Source organism: Pseudophryne corroboree, chromosome 3 (assembly GCF_028390025.1).
Source record: "Pseudophryne corroboree isolate aPseCor3 chromosome 3, aPseCor3.hap2, whole genome shotgun sequence".
NCBI classification, from domain to species: domain Eukaryota; kingdom Metazoa; phylum Chordata; class Amphibia; order Anura; family Myobatrachidae; genus Pseudophryne; species Pseudophryne corroboree.
This window is the reverse complement of record NC_086446.1, coordinates 329,570,135-329,589,009: the sequence shown is the minus strand read 5'-3', so window position 1 is coordinate 329,589,009 and position 18,875 is coordinate 329,570,135. Positions and strand designations below refer to the sequence as shown.

The 18,875-nt window shown below is 32.7% G+C and overlaps 8 non-coding genes across 8 annotated transcripts; all 8 read right to left on the bottom strand.

Annotated features, from left to right (window-relative positions):
* Nucleotides 1-1,427: 1,427 nt before the first annotated feature.
* On the bottom strand, nucleotides 1,428-1,499 carry TRNAP-UGG (transfer RNA proline (anticodon UGG)). Its single transcript has one exon. It is a non-coding gene; the product is annotated as a tRNA-Pro (tRNA).
* Nucleotides 1,500-3,209: 1,710 nt separating this feature from the next.
* On the bottom strand, nucleotides 3,210-3,281 carry TRNAP-UGG (transfer RNA proline (anticodon UGG)). Its single transcript has one exon. It is a non-coding gene; the product is annotated as a tRNA-Pro (tRNA).
* Nucleotides 3,282-4,992: 1,711 nt separating this feature from the next.
* Nucleotides 4,993-5,064, bottom strand: TRNAQ-UUG (transfer RNA glutamine (anticodon UUG)). The gene has a single exon. It is a non-coding gene; the product is annotated as a tRNA-Gln (tRNA).
* Nucleotides 5,065-6,777: 1,713 nt separating this feature from the next.
* Nucleotides 6,778-6,849, bottom strand: TRNAP-UGG (transfer RNA proline (anticodon UGG)). Its single transcript has one exon. It is a non-coding gene; the product is annotated as a tRNA-Pro (tRNA).
* A 1,710-nt stretch (nucleotides 6,850-8,559) lies between these two features.
* On the bottom strand, nucleotides 8,560-8,631 carry TRNAP-UGG (transfer RNA proline (anticodon UGG)). The gene has a single exon. It is a non-coding gene; the product is annotated as a tRNA-Pro (tRNA).
* A 1,701-nt stretch (nucleotides 8,632-10,332) lies between these two features.
* TRNAP-UGG (transfer RNA proline (anticodon UGG)) lies at nucleotides 10,333-10,404 on the bottom strand. Its single transcript has one exon. It is a non-coding gene; the product is annotated as a tRNA-Pro (tRNA).
* A 3,480-nt stretch (nucleotides 10,405-13,884) lies between these two features.
* Nucleotides 13,885-13,956, bottom strand: TRNAP-UGG (transfer RNA proline (anticodon UGG)). Its single transcript has one exon. It is a non-coding gene; the product is annotated as a tRNA-Pro (tRNA).
* Nucleotides 13,957-15,666: 1,710 nt separating this feature from the next.
* Nucleotides 15,667-15,738, bottom strand: TRNAP-UGG (transfer RNA proline (anticodon UGG)). The gene has a single exon. It is a non-coding gene; the product is annotated as a tRNA-Pro (tRNA).
* Nucleotides 15,739-18,875: the final 3,137 nt, after the last annotated feature.

Below are 18,875 nucleotides of genomic sequence, written 5' to 3'. Positions count from 1 at the left end.
AGCATACAGACCAAGAAGAAAGAAAAAAACAAAAACCTGCAATTAATTGTTGACCTTTTTGTTTGTCAAAAAGAGACTATTCTTTTAAGCCACTCATTGTTTCTTAGAAAAAAGCATGGTAAGAGAAAAACCTGTAATTTCATTTTGACTGTTTTTTATTTGTCAAAATGAGACTTCTTTGCAGCCACTCAAAGTTACTTAGACAAAATGGAATCTACAGTTTACCCAATATACCACCAAATGGTTGACAGTTTACTAAATATGCATAAGTATATACTTTTTTTTATGGATTGGCAAAAGAAAAATTCACTTGATGCTTTTGACTCAGGCAATTGACATCAATCAGATAATGGAACCATGGGATTTAAAAGAACCTGAGAAGATGGGCTCGCCTGCGATTTAATCCCAGGACCTCTCGCACCCTAAGCGAGAATCATACCCCTATACCAACGAGCCTACTGTTCATGTATTTTCATGTATACTAATGAAATTGGAAGTGAAACTGTTGGAATACATTAGTATTTTAAAATACTATCAGATAATTGAACTAAGCACTTTTAAAGAACCTGAGAAAACAGGCTCATCCAGGATATGAACCTGGCACCTTTTGCACCCGTAGCAAGAATCATACACCCAGACCAACAAGCCACCAGCCAAATAATTTCTTATTCAGTTTTTACCATTTTTAAAGTAAAACTCAAATTATTTAAGAAAAAATGCAAATAGCTGGAGAAAACACAATTTCATTTAATGAAGATAAAACATTTTAAAAATAACATAACAACTTAAAACAAAAAATGTGTATGTAGCATTGCAAAAATAATAACTTAAGGTTACTTGTTATCCAAGTATGTATATTAGAAATGTGCAGTGCCAATATTTAGAGGTCCCAATAGAGTTTGGACTTTTTTTGATAGTTGGAACCTAAGACTTGTCACATACTGTGTGCAACTCAAGCATGCAGACCCAGAAGAAAGACAAAATAAACACCTGCAATTTATTGTTGATCTTTTTGTTAGTCATAATGAGACTATTCTTTTAAGCCACTCAAGGTTATTTAGAAAAAAGAAAGGTAAGAGAAAAACCTGTAATTTAATTTTGACAGTTTTTTGTTTGTCAAAATTAGACTTTTAAGCCACTCAAGGTTACTTAGACAAAATGGAATCTATAGTTTACCCAATATACCACCAAATGGTTGACATTTTACTAAGTATGCATAAGTATATACCTTTAAAAGATGGGCTCATCCAGGATTTGTACCGGGGATCTCTCGCACCCTAAGCAAGAATCAACGAGCCCACTGTGCATGTCTTTTTTATGTATATTAATGAAATTGTAAGTAAAACTGTTTGTATACATTAGTGAGTATTTTAAAATGCTATTAAATACTATCAGATATTAAGGACTTTAAAAGTACATGAAGAGATGGGCTCGTCCGGGATTTGAACCCGGGAGCTCTCGCACCCAAAGCGAGAATCATACCCCTAGACCAACGAGCCATCTGCCTAAGGTCTTCTCATTCAGATTTTACCATTTTTAAAGTAAAACTCAAATTATTTAATAAAAAAATGCAATAAGCTGGAAAAAAAGATGTTACATTTTAAAAATACCATAACAATTAAAAAAATTATTTGTAGCATAGCTAAAATGTTTCCTTAAGGTAAATTTTTGGTCCAAGTATGCATATTTGGAAATTTCAGTGCCAAGATTTATAGGTTCCTATAGAGTTTTAACTTTTCTGATAGCTGGAACCTAAGACTTGTCTCATACTGTGTGCAACTTAAGCATACAGACCAAGAAGAAAGAAAAAAACAAAAACCTGCAATTAATTGTTGACCTTTTTGTTTGTCAAAAAGAGACTATTCTTTTAAGCCACTCATTGTTTCTTAGAAAAAAGCATGGTAAGAGAAAAACCTGTAATTTCATTTTGACTGTTTTTTATTTGTCAAAATGAGACTTCTTTGCAGCCACTCAAAGTTACTTAGACAAAATGGAATCTACAGTTTACCCAATATACCACCAAATGGTTGACAGTTTACTAAATATGCATAAGTATATACTTTTTTTATGGATTGGCAAAATAAACATTCACTTGATGCTTTTGATTTAGGCAATTGACATCAATCAGATAATGGAACCATGGGATTTAAAAGAACCTGAGAAGATGGGCTCATCTGCGATTTAATCCCAGGACCTCTCGCACCCTAAGCGAGAATCATACCCCTATACCAACGAGCCTACTGTTCATGTATTTTCATGTATACTAATGAAATTGGAAGTGAAACTGTTGGAATACATTAGTATTTTAAAATACTATCAGATAATTGAACTAAGCACTTTTAAAGAACCTGAGAAAACAGGCTCATCCAGGATATGAACCTGGCACCTTTTGCACCCGAAGCAAGAATCATACACCCAGCCCAACAAGCCACTAGCCAAATAATTTCTTATTCAGTTTTTACCATTTTTAAAGTAAAACTCAAATTATTTAAGAAAAAATGCAAATAGCTGGAGAAAACACAATTTCATTTAATGAAGATAAAACATTTTAAAAATAACATAACAACTTAAAACAAAAAATGTGTATGTAGCATTGCAAAAATAATAACTTAAGGTTACTTGTTATCCAAGTATGTATATTAGAAATGTGCAGTGCCAATATTTAGAGGTCCCAATAGAGTTTGGACTTTTTTTGATAGTTGGAACCTAAGACTTGTCACATACTGTGTGCAACTCAAGCATGCAGACCCAGAAGAAAGACAAAATAAACACCTGCAATTTATTGTTGATCTTTTTGTTAGTCATAATGAGACTATTCTTTTAAGCCACTCAAGGTTATTTAGAAAAAAGAAAGGTAAGAGAAAAACCTGTAATTTAATTTTGACAGTTTTTTGTTTGTCAAAATTAGACTTTTAAGCCACTCAAGGTTACTTAGACAAAATGGAATCTATAGTTTACCCAATATACCACCAAATGGTTGACATTTTACTAAGTATGCATAAGTATATACCTTTAAAAGATGGGCTCATCCAGGATTTGTACCGGGGATCTCTCGCACCCTAAGCAAGAATCAACGAGCCCACTGTGCATGTCTTTTTTATGTATATGAATGAAATTGTAAGTAAAACTGTTTGTATACATTAGTGAGTATTTTAAAATGCTATTAAATACTATCAGATATTAAGGACTTTAAAAGTACATGAAGAGATGGGCTCGTCTGGGATTTGAACCCGGGTCCTCTTGCACCCAAAGCGAGAATCATACCCCTAGACCAACGAGCCATCTGCCCAAGGCCTACTCATTCAGATTTTACCATTTTTAAAGTAAAACTCAAATTATTTAATAAAAAAATGCAATAAGCTGGAAAAAAAGATGTTACATTTTAAAAATACCATAACAATTTAAAAAAAATATTTGTAGCATAGCTAAAATGTTTCCTTAAGGTAAATTTTTGGTCCAAGTATGCATATTTGGAAATTTCAGTGCCAAGATTTATGGGTTCCTATAGAGTTTTAACTTTTCTGATAGCTGGAACCTAAGACTTGTCTCATACTGTGTGCAACTTAAGCATACAGACCAAGAAGAAAGAAAAAAACAAAAACCTGCAATTAATTGTTGACCTTTTTGTTTGTCAAAAAGAGACTATTCTTTTAAGCCACTCATTGTTTCTTAGAAAAAAGCATGGTAAGAGAAAAACCTGTAATTTCATTTTGACTGTTTTTTATTTGTCAAAATGAGACTTCTTTGCAGCCACTCAAAGTTACTTAGACAAAATGGAATCTACAGTTTACCCAATATACCACCAAATGGTTGACAGTTTACTAAATATGCATAAATATATACTTTTTTTATGGATTGGCAAAATAAAAATTCACTTGATGCTTTTGATTTAGGCAATTGACATCAATCAGATAATGGAACCATGGGATTTAAAAGAACCTGAGAAGATGGGCTCGTCTGCGATTTAATCCCAGGACCTCTCGCACCCTAAGCGAGAATCATACCCCTATACCAACGAGCCTACTGTTCATGTATTTTCATGTATACTAATGAAATTGGAAGTGAAACTGTTGGAATACATTAGTATTTTAAAATACTATCAGATAATTGAACTAAGCACTTTTAAAGAACCTGAGAAAACAGGCTCATCCAGGATATGAACCTGGCACCTTTTGCACCCGAAGCAAGAATCATACACCCAGACCAACAAGCCACTAGCCAAATAATTTCTTATTCAGTTTTTACCATTTTTAAAGTAAAACTCAAATTATTTGAGAAAAAATGCAAATAGCTGGAGAAAACACAATTTCATTTAATGAAGATAAAACATTTTAAAAATAACATAACAACTTAAAACAAAAAATGTGTATGTAGCATTGCAAAAATAATAACTTAAGGTTACTTGTTATCCAAGTATGTATATTAGAAATGTGCAGTGCCAATATTTAGAGGTCCCAATAGAGTTTGGACTTTTTTTGATAGTTGGAACCTAAGACTTGTCACATACTGTGTGCAACTCAAGCATGCAGACCCAGAAGAAAGACAAAATAAACACCTGCAATTTATTGTTGATCTTTTTGTTAGTCATAATGAGACTATTCTTTTAAGCCACTCAGGGTTATTTAGAAAAAAGAAAGGTAAGAGAAAAACCTGTAATTTAATTTTGACAGTTTTTTGTTTGTCAAAATTAGACTTTTAAGCCACTCAAGGTTACTTAGACAAAATGGAATCTATAGTTTACCCAATATACCACCAAATGGTTGACATTTTACTAAGTATGCATAAGTATATACCTTTAAAAGATGGGCTCATCCGGGATTTGTACCGGGGATCTCTCGCACCCTAAGCAAGAATCAACGAGCCCACTGTGCATGTCTTTTTTATGTATATTAATGAAATTGTAAGTAAAACTGTTTGTATACATTAGTGAGTATTTTAAAATACTATTAAATACTATCAGATATTAAGGACTTTAAAAGTACATGAAGAGATGGGCTCGTCCGGGATTTGAACCCGGGACCTCTCGCACCAAAAGCGAGAATCATACCCCTAGACCAACGAGCCATCTACCCAAGGTCTTCTCATTCAGATTTTACCATTTTTAAAGTAAAACTCAAATTATTTAATAAAAAAAATGCAATAAGCTGGAAAAAAAGATGTTACATTTTAAAAATACCATAACAATTTAAAAAAATTATTTGTAGCATAGCTAAAATGTTTCCTTAAGGTAAATTTTTGGTCCAAGTATGCATATTTGGAAATTTCAGTGCAAAGATTTATGGGTTCCTATAGAGTTTTAACTTTTCTGATAGCTGGAACCTAAGACTTGTCTCATACTGTGTGCAACTTAAGCATACAGACCAAGAAGAAAGAAAAAAACAAAAACCTGCAATTAATTGTTGACCTTTTTGTTTGTCAAAAAGAGACTATTCTTTTAAGCCACTCATTGTTTCTTAGAAAAAAGCATGGTAAGAGAAAAACCTGTAATTTCATTTTGACTGTTTTTTATTTGTCAAAATGAGACTTCTTTGCAGCCACTCAAAGTTACTTAGACAAAATGGAATCTACAGTTTACCCAATATACCACCAAATGGTTGACAGTTTACTAAATATGCATAAGTATATACTTTTTTTTATGGATTGGCAAAAGAAAAATTCACTTGATGCTTTTGACTCAGGCAATTGACATCAATCAGATAATGGAACCATGGGATTTAAAAGAACCTGAGAAGATGGGCTCGCCTGCGATTTAATCCCAGGACCTCTCGCACCCTAAGCGAGAATCATACCCCTATACCAACGAGCCTACTGTTCATGTATTTTCATGTATACTAATGAAATTGGAAGTGAAACTGTTGGAATACATTAGTATTTTAAAATACTATCAGATAATTGAACTAAGCACTTTTAAAGAACCTGAGAAAACAGGCTCATCCAGGATATGAACCTGGCACCTTTTGCACCCGTAGCAAGAATCATACACCCAGACCAACAAGCCACCAGCCAAATAATTTCTTATTCAGTTTTTACCATTTTTAAAGTAAAACTCAAATTATTTAAGAAAAAATGCAAATAGCTGGAGAAAACACAATTTCATTTAATGAAGATAAAACATTTTAAAAATAACATAACAACTTAAAACAAAAAATGTGTATGTAGCATTGCAAAAATAATAACTTAAGGTTACTTGTTATCCAAGTATGTATATTAGAAATGTGCAGTGCCAATATTTAGAGGTCCCAATAGAGTTTGGACTTTTTTTGATAGTTGGAACCTAAGACTTGTCACATACTGTGTGCAACTCAAGCATGCAGACCCAGAAGAAAGACAAAATAAACACCTGCAATTTATTGTTGATCTTTTTGTTAGTCATAATGAGACTATTCTTTTAAGCCACTCAAGGTTATTTAGAAAAAAGAAAGGTAAGAGAAAAACCTGTAATTTAATTTTGACAGTTTTTTGTTTGTCAAAATTAGACTTTTAAGCCACTCAAGGTTACTTAGACAAAATGGAATCTATAGTTTACCCAATATACCACCAAATGGTTGACATTTTACTAAGTATGCATAAGTATATACCTTTAAAAGATGGGCTCATCCAGGATTTGTACCGGGGATCTCTCGCACCCTAAGCAAGAATCAACGAGCCCACTGTGCATGTCTTTTTTATGTATATTAATGAAATTGTAAGTAAAACTGTTTGTATACATTAGTGAGTATTTTAAAATGCTATTAAATACTATCAGATATTAAGGACTTTAAAAGTACATGAAGAGATGGGCTCGTCCGGGATTTGAACCCGGGAGCTCTCGCACCCAAAGCGAGAATCATACCCCTAGACCAACGAGCCATCTGCCTAAGGTCTTCTCATTCAGATTTTACCATTTTTAAAGTAAAACTCAAATTATTTAATAAAAAAATGCAATAAGCTGGAAAAAAAGATGTTACATTTTAAAAATACCATAACAATTAAAAAAATTATTTGTAGCATAGCTAAAATGTTTCCTTAAGGTAAATTTTTGGTCCAAGTATGCATATTTGGAAATTTCAGTGCCAAGATTTATAGGTTCCTATAGAGTTTTAACTTTTCTGATAGCTGGAACCTAAGACTTGTCTCATACTGTGTGCAACTTAAGCATACAGACCAAGAAGAAAGAAAAAAACAAAAACCTGCAATTAATTGTTGACCTTTTTGTTTGTCAAAAAGAGACTATTCTTTTAAGCCACTCATTGTTTCTTAGAAAAAAGCATGGTAAGAGAAAAACCTGTAATTTCATTTTGACTGTTTTTTATTTGTCAAAATGAGACTTCTTTGCAGCCACTCAAAGTTACTTAGACAAAATGGAATCTACAGTTTACCCAATATACCACCAAATGGTTGACAGTTTACTAAATATGCATAAGTATATACTTTTTTTATGGATTGGCAAAATAAACATTCACTTGATGCTTTTGATTTAGGCAATTGACATCAATCAGATAATGGAACCATGGGATTTAAAAGAACCTGAGAAGATGGGCTCATCTGCGATTTAATCCCAGGACCTCTCGCACCCTAAGCGAGAATCATACCCCTATACCAACGAGCCTACTGTTCATGTATTTTCATGTATACTAATGAAATTGGAAGTGAAACTGTTGGAATACATTAGTATTTTAAAATACTATCAGATAATTGAACTAAGCACTTTTAAAGAACCTGAGAAAACAGGCTCATCCAGGATATGAACCTGGCACCTTTTGCACCCGAAGCAAGAATCATACACCCAGCCCAACAAGCCACTAGCCAAATAATTTCTTATTCAGTTTTTACCATTTTTAAAGTAAAACTCAAATTATTTAAGAAAAAATGCAAATAGCTGGAGAAAACACAATTTCATTTAATGAAGATAAAACATTTTAAAAATAACATAACAACTTAAAACAAAAAATGTGTATGTAGCATTGCAAAAATAATAACTTAAGGTTACTTGTTATCCAAGTATGTATATTAGAAATGTGCAGTGCCAATATTTAGAGGTCCCAATAGAGTTTGGACTTTTTTTGATAGTTGGAACCTAAGACTTGTCACATACTGTGTGCAACTCAAGCATGCAGACCCAGAAGAAAGACAAAATAAACACCTGCAATTTATTGTTGATCTTTTTGTTAGTCATAATGAGACTATTCTTTTAAGCCACTCAAGGTTATTTAGAAAAAAGAAAGGTAAGAGAAAAACCTGTAATTTAATTTTGACAGTTTTTTGTTTGTCAAAATTAGACTTTTAAGCCACTCAAGGTTACTTAGACAAAATGGAATCTATAGTTTACCCAATATACCACCAAATGGTTGACATTTTACTAAGTATGCATAAGTATATACCTTTAAAAGATGGGCTCATCCAGGATTTGTACCGGGGATCTCTCGCACCCTAAGCAAGAATCAACGAGCCCACTGTGCATGTCTTTTTTATGTATATGAATGAAATTGTAAGTAAAACTGTTTGTATACATTAGTGAGTATTTTAAAATGCTATTAAATACTATCAGATATTAAGGACTTTAAAAGTACATGAAGAGATGGGCTCGTCTGGGATTTGAACCCGGGTCCTCTTGCACCCAAAGCGAGAATCATACCCCTAGACCAACGAGCCATCTGCCCAAGGCCTACTCATTCAGATTTTACCATTTTTAAAGTAAAACTCAAATTATTTAATAAAAAAATGCAATAAGCTGGAAAAAAAGATGTTACATTTTAAAAATACCATAACAATTTAAAAAAAATATTTGTAGCATAGCTAAAATGTTTCCTTAAGGTAAATTTTTGGTCCAAGTATGCATATTTGGAAATTTCAGTGCCAAGATTTATGGGTTCCTATAGAGTTTTAACTTTTCTGATAGCTGGAACCTAAGACTTGTCTCATACTGTGTGCAACTTAAGCATACAGACCAAGAAGAAAGAAAAAAACAAAAACCTGCAATTAATTGTTGACCTTTTTGTTTGTCAAAAAGAGACTATTCTTTTAAGCCACTCATTGTTTCTTAGAAAAAAGCATGGTAAGAGAAAAACCTGTAATTTCATTTTGACTGTTTTTTATTTGTCAAAATGAGACTTCTTTGCAGCCACTCAAAGTTACTTAGACAAAATGGAATCTACAGTTTACCCAATATACCACCAAATGGTTGACAGTTTACTAAATATGCATAAATATATACTTTTTTTATGGATTGGCAAAATAAAAATTCACTTGATGCTTTTGATTTAGGCAATTGACATCAATCAGATAATGGAACCATGGGATTTAAAAGAACCTGAGAAGATGGGCTCGTCTGCGATTTAATCCCAGGACCTCTCGCACCCTAAGCGAGAATCATACCCCTATACCAACGAGCCTACTGTTCATGTATTTTCATGTATACTAATGAAATTGGAAGTGAAACTGTTGGAATACATTAGTATTTTAAAATACTATCAGATAATTGAACTAAGCACTTTTAAAGAACCTGAGAAAACAGGCTCATCCAGGATATGAACCTGGCACCTTTTGCACCCGAAGCAAGAATCATACACCCAGACCAACAAGCCACTAGCCAAATAATTTCTTATTCAGTTTTTACCATTTTTAAAGTAAAACTCAAATTATTTGAGAAAAAATGCAAATAGCTGGAGAAAACACAATTTCATTTAATGAAGATAAAACATTTTAAAAATAACATAACAACTTAAAACAAAAAATGTGTATGTAGCATTGCAAAAATAATAACTTAAGGTTACTTGTTATCCAAGTATGTATATTAGAAATGTGCAGTGCCAATATTTAGAGGTCCCAATAGAGTTTGGACTTTTTTTGATAGTTGGAACCTAAGACTTGTCACATACTGTGTGCAACTCAAGCATGCAGACCCAGAAGAAAGACAAAATAAACACCTGCAATTTATTGTTGATCTTTTTGTTAGTCATAATGAGACTATTCTTTTAAGCCACTCAGGGTTATTTAGAAAAAAGAAAGGTAAGAGAAAAACCTGTAATTTAATTTTGACAGTTTTTTGTTTGTCAAAATTAGACTTTTAAGCCACTCAAGGTTACTTAGACAAAATGGAATCTATAGTTTACCCAATATACCACCAAATGGTTGACATTTTACTAAGTATGCATAAGTATATACCTTTAAAAGATGGGCTCATCCGGGATTTGTACCGGGGATCTCTCGCACCCTAAGCAAGAATCAACGAGCCCACTGTGCATGTCTTTTTTATGTATATTAATGAAATTGTAAGTAAAACTGTTTGTATACATTAGTGAGTATTTTAAAATACTATTAAATATTAAGGACTTTAAAAGTACATGAAGAGATGGGCTCGTCCGGGATTTGAACCCGGGACCTCTCACACCCAAAGCGAGAATCATACCCCTAGACCAACGAGCCATCTGCCCAAGGTCTTCTCATTCAGATTTTACCATTTTTAAAGTAAAACTCAAATTATGTAATAAAAAAATGCAATAAGCTGGAAAAAAAGATGTTACATTTTAAAAATACCATAACAATTTAAAAAAATTATTTGTAGCATAGCTAAAATGTTTCCTTAAGGTAAATTTTTGGTCCAAGTATGCATATTTGGAAATTTCAGTGCCAAGATTTATGGGTTCCTATAGAGTTTTAACTTTTCTGATAGCTGGAACCTAAGACTTGTCTCATACTGTGTGCAACTTAAGCATACAGACCAAGAAGAAAGAAAAAAACAAAAACCTGCAATTAATTGTTGACCTTTTTGTTTGTCAAAAAGAGACTATTCTTTTAAGCCACTCATTGTTTCTTAGAAAAAAGCATGGTAAGAGAAAAACCTGTAATTTCATTTTGACTTTTTTATTTGTCAAAATGAGACTTCTTTGCAGCCACTCAAAGTTACTTACACAAAATGGAATCTACAGTTTACCCAATATACCACCAAATGGTTGACAGTTTACTAAATATGCATAAGTATATACTTTTTTTTATGGATTGGCAAAAGAAAAATTCACTTGATGCTTTTGACTCAGGCAATTGACATCAATCAGATAATGGAACCATGGGATTTAAAAGAACCTGAGAAGATGGGCTCGTCTGCGATTTAATCCCAGGACCTCTCACACCCTAAGCGAGAATCATACCCCTATACCAACGAGCCTACTGTTCATGTATTTTCATGTATACTAATGAAATTGGAAGTGAAACTGTTGGAATACATTAGTATTTTAAAATACTATCAGATAATTGAACTAAGCACTTTTAAAGAACCTGAGAAAACAGGCTCATCCAGGATATGAACCTGGCACCTTTTGCACCCGTAGCAAGAATCATACACCCAGATCAACAAGCCACCAGCCAAATAATTTCTTATTCAGTTTTTACCATTTTTAAAGTAAAACTCAAATTATTTAAGAAAAAATGCAAATAGCTGGAGAAAACACAATTTCATTTAATGAAGATAAAACATTTTAAACATAACAACTTAAAACAAAAAATGTGTATGTAGCATTGCAAAAATAATAACTTAAGGTTACTTGTTATCCAAGTATGTATATTAGAAATGTGCAGTGCCAATATTTAGAGGTCCCAATAGAGTTTGGACTTTTTTTGATAGTTGGAACCTAAGACTTGTCACATACTGTGTGCAACTCAAGCATGCAGACCCAGAAGAAAGACAAAATAAACACCTGCAATTTATTGTTGATCTTTTTGTTAGTCATAATGAGACTATTCTTTTAAGCCACTCAAGGTTATTTAGAAAAAAGAAAGGTAAGAGAAAAACCTGTAATTTAATTTTGACAGTTTTTTGTTTGTCAAAATTAGACTTTTAAGCCACTCAAGGTTACTTAGACAAAATGGAATCTATAGTTTACCCAATATACCACCAAATGGTTGACATTTTACTAAGTATGCATAAGTATATACCTTTAAAAGATGGGCTCATCCAGGATTTGTACCGGGGATCTCTCGCACCCTAAGCAAGAATCAACGAGCCCACTGTGCATGTCTTTTTTATGTATATGAATGAAATTGTAAGTAAAACTGTTTGTATACATTAGTGAGTATTTTAAAATGCTATTAAATACTATCAGATATTAAGGACTTTAAAAGTACATGAAGAGATGGGTTCGTCCGGGATTTGAACCCGGATCCTCTCGCACCCAAAGCGAGAATCGTACCCCTAGACCAACGAGCCATCTGCCCAAGGTCTTCTCATTCAGATTTTACCATTTTTAAAGTAAAACTCAAATTATTTAATAAAAAAAATGCAATAAGCTGGAAAAAAAGATGTTACATTTTAAAAATACCATAACAATTTAAAAAAATTATTTGTAGCATAGCTAAAATGTTTCCTTAATTTAAATTTTTGGTCCAAGTATGCATATTTGGAAATTTCAGTGCCAAGATTTATGGGTTCCTATAGAGTTTTAACTTTTCTGATAGCTGGAACCTAAGACTTGTCTCATACTGTGTGCAACTTAAGCATACAGACCAAGAAGAAAGAAAAAAACAAAAACCTGCAATTAATTGTTGACCTTTTTGTTTGTCAAAAAGAGACTATTCTTTTAAGCCACTCATTGTTTCTTAGAAAAAAGCATGGTAAGAGAAAAACCTGTAATTTCATTTTGACTGTTTTTTATTTGTCAAAATGAGACTTCTTTGCAGCCACTCAAAGTTACTTAGACAAAATGGAATCTACAGTTTACCCAATATACCACCAAATGGTTGACAGTTTACTAAATATGCATAAGTATATACTTTTTTTATGGATTGGCAAAAGAAAAATTCACTTGATGCTTTTGATTTAGGCAATTGACATCAATCAGATAATGGAACCATGGGATTTAAAAGAACCTGAGAAGATGGGCTCGTCTGCGATTTAATCCCAGGACCTCTCGCACCCTAAGCGAGAATCATACCCCTATACCAACGAGCCTACTGTTCATGTATTTTTATGTATACTAATGAAATTGCAAGTGAAACTGTTGGAATACATTAGTATTTTAAAATACTATCAGATAATTGAACTAAGCACTTTTAAAGAACCTGAGAAAACAGGCTCATCCAGGATATGAACCTGGCACCTTTTGCACCCGTAGCAAGAATCATACACCCAGACCAACAAGCCACCAGCCAAATAATTTCTTATTCAGTTTTTACCATTTTTAAAGTAAAACTCAAATTATTTAAGAAAAAATGCAAATAGCTGGAGAAAACACAATTTCATTTAATGAAGATAAAACATTTTAAAAATAACATAACAACTTAAAACAAAAAATGTGTATGTAGCATTGCAAAAATAATAACTTAAGGTTACTTGTTATCCAAGTATGTATATTAGAAATGTGCAGTGCCAATATTTAGAGGTCCCAATAGAGTTTGGACTTTTTTTGATAGTTGGAACCTAAGACTTGTCACATACTGTGTGCAACTCAAGCATGCAGACCCAGAAGAAAGACAAAATAAACACCTGCAATTTATTGTTGATCTTTTTGTTAGTCATAATGAGACTATTCTTTTAAGCCACTCAAGGTTATTTAGAAAAAAGAAAGGTAAGAGAAAAACCTGTAATTTAATTTTGACAGTTTTTTGTTTGTCAAAAATTAGACTTTTAAGCCACTCAAGGTTACTTAGACAAAATGGAATCTATAGTTTACCCAATATACCACCAAATGGTTGACATTTTACTAAGTATGCATAAGTATATACCTTTAAAAGATGGGCTCATCCAGGATTTGTATCGGGGATCTCTCGCACCCTAAGCAAGAATCAACGAGCCCACTGTGCATGTCTTTTTTATGTATATTAATGAAATTGTAAGTAAAACTGTTTGTATACATTAGTGAGTATTTTAAAATACTATTAAATATTAAGGACTTTAAAAGTACATGAAGAGATGGGCTCGTCCGGGATTTGAACCCGGGACCTCTCACACCCAAAGCGAGAATCATACCCCTAGACCAACGAGCCATCTGCCCAAGGTCTTTTCATTCAGATTTTACCATTTTTAAAGTAAAACTCAAATTATGTAATAAAAAAATGCAATAAGCTGGAAAAAAAGATGTTACATTTTAAAAATACCATAACAATTTAAAAAAATTATTTGTAGCATAGCTAAAATGTTTCCTTAAGGTAAATTTTTGGTCCAAGTATGCATATTTGGAAATTTCAGTGCCAAGATTTATGGGTTCCTATAGAGTTTTAACTTTTCTGATAGCTGGAACCTAAGACTTGTCTCATACTGTGTGCAACTTAAGCATACAGACCAAGAAGAAAGAAAAAAACAAAAACCTGCAATTAATTGTTGACCTTTTTGTTTGTCAAAAAGAGACTATTCTTTTAAGCCACTCATTGTTTCTTAGAAAAAAGCATGGTAAGAGAAAAACCTGTAATTTCATTTTGACTTTTTTATTTGTCAAAATGAGACTTCTTTGCAGCCACTCAAAGTTACTTAGACAAAATGGAATCTACAGTTTACCCAATATACCACCAAATGGTTGACAGTTTACTAAATATGCATAAGTATATACTTTTTTTTATGGATTGGCAAAAGAAAAATTCACTTGATGCTTTTGACTCAGGCAATTGACATCAATCAGATAATGGAACCATGGGATTTAAAAGAACCTGAGAAGATGGGCTCGTCTGTGATTTAATCCCAGGACCTCTCACACCCTAAGCGAGAATCATACCCCTATACCAACGAGCCTACTGTTCATGTATTTTCATGTATACTAATGAAATTGGAAGTGAAACTGTTGGAATACATTAGTATTTTAAAATACTATCAGATAATTGAACTAAGCACTTTTAAAGAACCTGAGAAAACAGGCTCATCCAGGATATGAACCTGGCACCTTTTGCACCCGTAGCAAGAATCATACACCCAGACCAACAAGCCACCAGCCAAATAATTTCTTATTCAGTTTTTACCATTTTTAAAGTAAAACTCAAATTATTTAAGAAAAAATGCAAATAGCTGGAGAAAACACAATTTCATTTAATGAAGATAAAACATTTTAAAAATAACATAACAACTTAAAACAAAAAATGTGTATGTAGCATTGCAAAAATAATAACTTAAGGTTACTTGTTATCCAAGTATGTATATTAGAAATGTGCAGTGCCAATATTTAGAGGTCCCAATAGAGTTTGGACTTTTTTTGATAGTTGGAACCTAAGACTTGTCACATACTGTGTGCAACTCAAGCATGCAGACCCAGAAGAAAGACAAAATAAACACCTGCAATTTATTGTTGATCTTTTTGTTAGTCATAATGAGACTATTCTTTTAAGCCACTCAAGGTTATTTAGAAAAAAGAAAGGTAAGAGAAAAACCTGTAATTTAATTTTGACAGTTTTTTGTTTGTCAAAATTAGACTTTTAAGCCACTCAAGGTTACTTAGACAAAATGGAATCTATAGTTTACCCAATATACCACCAAATGGTTGACATTTTACTAAGTATGCATAAGTATATACCTTTAAAAGATGGGCTCATCCAGGATTTGTATCGGGGATCTCTCGCACCCTAAGCAAGAATCAACGAGCCCACTGTGCATGTCTTTTTTATGTATATGAATGAAATTGTAAGTAAAACTGTTTGTATACATTAGTGAGTATTTTAAAATGCTATTAAATACTATCAGATATTAAGGACTTTAAAAGTACATGAAGAGATGGGCTCGTCCGGGATTTGAACCCGGGTCCTCTCGCACCCAAAGCGAGAATCATACCCCTAGACCAACGAGCCATCTGCCCAAGGTCTTCTCATTCAGATTTTACCATTTTTAAAGTAAAACTCAAATTATTTAATAAAAAAATGCAATAAGCTGGAAAAAAAGATGTTACATTTTAAAAATACCATAACAATTTAAAAAAATTATTTGTAGCATAGCTAAAATGTTTCCTTAAGGTAAATTTTTGGTCCAAGTATGCATATTTGGAAATTTCAGTGCCAAGATTTATGGGTTCCTATAGAGTTTTAACTTTTCTGATAGCTGGAACCTAAGACTTGTCTCATACTGTGTGCAACTTAAGCATACAGACCAAGAAGAAAGAAAAAAACAAAAACCTGCAATTCATTGTTGACCTTTTTGTTTGTCAAAAAGAGACTATTCTTTTAAGCCACTCATTGTTTCTTAGAAAAAAGCATGGTAAGAGAAATACCTGTAATTTCATTTTGACTGTTTTTTATTTGTCAAAATGAGACTTCTTTGCAGCCACTCAAAGTTACTTAGACAAAATGGAATCTACAGTTTACCCAATATACCACCAAATGGTTGACAGTTTACTAAATATGCATAAGTATATACTTTTTTTATGGATTGGCAAAAGAAAAATTCACTTGATGCTTTTGATTTAGGCAATTGACATCAATCAGATAATGGAACCATGGGATTTAAAAGAACCTGAGAAGATGGGCTCGTCTGCGATTTAATCCCAGGACCTCTCGCACCCTAAGCGAGAATCATACCCCTATACCAACGAGCCTACTGTTCATGTATTTTCATGTATACTAATGAAATTGGAAGTGAAACTGTTGGAATACATTAGTATTTTAAAATACTATCAGATAATTGAACTAAGCACTTTTAAAGAACCTGAGAAAACAGGCTCATCCAGGATATGAACCTGGCACCTTTTGCACCCGTAGCAAGAATCATACACCCAGACCAACAAGCCACCAGCCAAATAATTTCTTATTCAGTTTTTACCATTTTTAAAGTAAAACTCAAATTATTTAAGAAAAAATGCAAATAGCTGGAGAAAACACAATTTCATTTAATGAAGATAAAACATTTTAAAAATAACATAACAACTTAAAACAAAAAATGTGTATGTAGCATTGCAAAAATAATAACGTAAGGTTACTTGTTATCCAAGTATGTATATTAGAAATGTGCAGTGCCGATATTTAGAGGTCCCAATAGAGTTTGGACTTTTTTTGATAGTTGGAACCTAAGACTTGTCACATACTGTGTGCAACTCAAGCATGCAGACCCAGAAGAAAGACAAAATAAACACCTGCAATTTATTGTTGATCTTTTTGTTAGTCATAATGAGACTATTCTTTTAAGCCACTCAAGGTTATTTAGAAAAAAGAAAGGTAAGAGAAAAACCTGTAATTTAATTTTGACAGTTTTTTGTTTGTCAAAATTAGACTTTTAAGCCACTCAAGGTTACTTAGACAAAATGGAATCTATAGTTTACCCAATATAGCACCAAATGGTTGACATTTTACTAAGTATGCATAAGTATATACCTTTAAAAGATGGGCTCATCCAGGATTTGTACCGGGGATCTCTCGCACCCTAAGCAAGAATCAACGAGCCCACTGTGCATGTCTTTTTTATGTATATTAATGAAATTGTAAGTAAAACTGTTTGTATACATTAGTGAGTATTTTAAAATGCTATTAAATACTATCAGATATTAAGGACTTTAAAAGTACATGAAGAGATGGGCTCGTCCTGGATTTGAACCCGGGACCTCTCGCACCCAAAGCGAGAATCATACCCCTGGACCAACGAGCCATCTGCCTAAGTCCTTCTCATTCAGATTTTACCATTTTTAAAGTAAAACTCAAATTATTTAATAAAAAAATGCAATAAGCTGGAAAAAAAGATGTTACATTTTAAAAATACCATAACAATTTAAAAAAATTATTTGTAGCATAGCTAAAATGTTTCCTTAAGGTAAATTTTTGGTCCAAGTATGCATATTTGGAAATTTCAGTGCCAAGATTTATGGGTTCCTATAGAGTTTTAACTTTTCTGATAGCTGGAACCTAAGACTTGTCTCATACTGTGTGCAACTTAAGCATACAGACCAAGAAGAAAGAAAAAAACAAAAACCTGCAATTAATTGTTGACCTTTTTGTTTGTCAAAAAGAGACTATTCTTTTAAGCCACTCATTGTTTCTTAGAAAAAAGCATGGTAAGAGAAAAACCTGTAATTTCATTTTGACTGTTTTTTATTTGTCAAAATGAGACTTCTTTGCAGCAACTCAAAGTTACTTAGACAAAATGGAATCTACAGTTTACCCAATATACCACCAAATGGTTGACAGTTTACTAAATATGCATAAGTATATACTTTTTTTATGGATTGGCAAAAGAAAAATTCACTTGATGCTTTTGATTTAGGCAATTGACATCAATCAGATAATGGAACCATGGGATTTAAAAGAACCTGAGAAGATGGGCTCGTCTGCGATTTAATCCCAGGACCTCTCGCACCCTAAGCGAGAATCATACCCCTATACCAACGAGCCTACTGTTCATGTATTTTCATGTATACTAATGAAATTGGAAGTGAAACTGTTGGAATACATTAGTATTTTAAAATACTATCAGATAATTGAACTAAGCACTTTTAAAGAACCTGAGAAAACAGGCTCATCCAGGATATGAACCTGGCACCTTTTGCACCCGAAGCAAGAATCATACACCCAGACCAACAAGCCACCAGCCAAATAATTTCTTATTCAGTTTTTACCATTTTTAAAGTAAAACTCAAATTATTTAAGAAAAAATGCAAATAGCTGGAGAAAACACAATTTCATTTAATGAAGATAAAACATTTTAAAAATAACATAACAACTTAAAACAAAAAATGTGTATGTAGCATTGCAAAAATAATAACTTAAGGTTACTTGTTATCCAAGTATGTATATTAGAAATGTGCAGTGCCAATATTTAGAGGTCCCAATAGAGTTTGGACTTTTTTTGATAGTTGGAACCTAAGACTTGTCACATACTGTGTGCAACTCAAGCATGCAGACACAGAAGAAAGACAAAATAAACACCTGCAATTTATTGTTGATCTTTTTGTTAGTCATAATGAGACTATTCTTTTAAGCCACTCAAGGTTATTTAGAAAAAAGAA